The sequence below is a fragment of the Syngnathus typhle genome, linkage group LG21 (genome assembly GCF_033458585.1).
Source record: "Syngnathus typhle isolate RoL2023-S1 ecotype Sweden linkage group LG21, RoL_Styp_1.0, whole genome shotgun sequence".
NCBI classification, from domain to species: Eukaryota; Metazoa; Chordata; class Actinopteri; order Syngnathiformes; family Syngnathidae; genus Syngnathus; species Syngnathus typhle.
In genome coordinates, this window is record NC_083758.1 from 4,493,098 (window position 1) to 4,495,573 (window position 2,476).

Below are 2,476 nucleotides of genomic sequence, written 5' to 3' on the forward strand. Positions count from 1 at the left end.
TCCAAGACGCAAAGACGCGCGTCACGCTCGCTCCCCCCTTCCCAAAAATTTGAACGCACATCTAAATATGTAATCCTGGCATTTTTAGATCTCTATCCGTTCTTAAAGATGAGTCATCCGTTAGCGCAGGGGTGGGCAAACTTTTTGACTCGCGGGCCGAACTGGGTTCTAAATTTGGACCGGAGGGCCGGACCAGGAGCAGATGGACGTAGGCGTTGTGTGAAGTCATATAAGCGACCTGTAAAGGTCATTGCATAAAAGATCTTGGCCTTTAGTAGGTAGTAAAGCATGGATATTCCAAACGATTTTTTTGAAAACAAATGCATTTATTAACAGCATTAAAAAATAATAATAATAATAATTCACTAAAAAACTGCTATCAGTGATTCTCATAAAATACGACACTGTTATTATGAATAACAGTCTCCATCACTTCAGTGCCTGCAGGTCAGATTAATGAAAGATGTTTATCTTATGAGATCACATCAAACGGCAAACATTCTGACCAAATATATCATCTTGAAGAATCGGTGAAAGCATACATCCAAATAAAGTAATCAAAACAGCAACACGGTGAGGGGTATCTGAAAATCAGAGCAGAGTTTTAACTCGCAAACACCTGGTAACAGAGGTGAGGACGTCGCGAACGTCGAGCCAAATTGGTCACTCTTTTTTTAACATTCGGCACTCACTTCTTTTCTTCGGGCCACTCATTTTGACGGAAGGATTCCAGGGGAAGGTTTGTGGGTGGCTTTAGCGCAAAACTGCATCTGAAAGCTCAGCGCGCGAATTGCAAGAACGCCGTCGTCACAGCTCACGCTCTAAATTCGGGGCTGATACAAATAGAGCGCGAGTGCGCCATGTCCGTACTACTGAGTACGTACACGCACTTGTGAGTGTGCGCCGAGCTTTCCGACACCGCTTCCGGTAGTAAATGCGCAGGCGAGCGCTTCCCCATCTACTGGGGAAACGCAGTCATTGCAGTCAATATGACCAAAAAAACGTTTTAATAATACAATTTATTCAGGGTTGGCGGGCCGGATTAAACGGTCCCGTGGGCCGGATGTGGCCCGCGGGCCTTAGTTTGCCCACCCCTGCGTTAGCGCTTCTCTTGTTTAATTTCTTTTGGATCGACAGTGAAGGAGATGAAAACAAAATCGATTTTTTTCGTGGAGGACGATTTAAGCATTTAGAATTTATATTTTAAACAAAAAAAAGTGATAAACCAGCATCTAATTAGATTATATGCTTTGTATAAATCTATCTCAATTTTAAAATCAAATGTAACCCAGACTGAATAATTTTTCTATTGTAATTCAATATTAACTCAAATCATAGTAAATTACAGCCATGGAATTCAAATGACACTGCGTAAAAAGTCTACACACCCCTGTAAACTCGAATTTCCAACACCAACCAACATCTTCAACGATGTCATACTTTCTCAATATTCGTCTTATGTATCCACAAGGGGGCGCAAATTTGTCATATCAACGCCAATGATTTATGTGTCACCATGGGCGTGTCTAGCCCGTTTTGTTTTGGGGAGGGGGGGGGCACTGAAGCGCCCCAAAAGTAAATCCAAGCACCTCCAAAACTTGAGAGGTCAATACTCTGTATTTTAATCAATATTTACTAAATAATAAAATCCTGTTGCAATGAACAAAAATATTTCTAGTGCAATTTCTACTGCACAAGGACGAGCTAGTGAAATCTTAACTAAGTTTGAGCACAACTCAATCAACGAAGACAAAGCAGGAGGCTCGCCTTTAATTACACGCATCATTATTCCCTAATGTACAATGCAGCCGCTTGGTGAAACGGCAACCTCCGAGTAACCTAATTACTCATTACTTCTTGTGATTACATCTGGACGGAATGGAAGAAATGAAGATTTTGGTTTGAGATTGGCGGGGACGCTGTATTCAAAACCGTTACATAATATTTAAAAAAAAAATTTGGTGTAAGATTTTTGGGTCTACGGGAAACCCCAATAGGGCAAAACAATGAGTGGTCCAATGGATTGTTGTCACAACCAAGTGCGTCGGCGCTATCAAACAATCCGGGCAGAAAATTGCTTTGAAAGGTCAAGCTATAATAGAAAAGTCTATGGAAAAATACCTCAAGTCCACAAAATGGAAAGATCTATTTCATACCTATGTTTCACCAGAAAATTTGACTTGGAATGACTTTTCGGATTGTTTTGGAATTGCTGCATTTTAGGCCAACAGATCTTTAAGGGGGGAGACACACACGAACATTCCAGTTATATTACTCAGTTTCCGTGACGGGTTACCACCCACTTCCATTTCAAGCAGACCTTTTTGGTGACGGTGGAAAATTGGACTGTTCGGGGATTTACTAATGAGATCATTTATCACGGAGGATGAAATTTGCGGGCCAAGATACGTATACTCCCTTTCGGGAAGCGGTAAATAGCATGTATTCAAGGTGACCTCTCCGTAAAAAAAAAAAA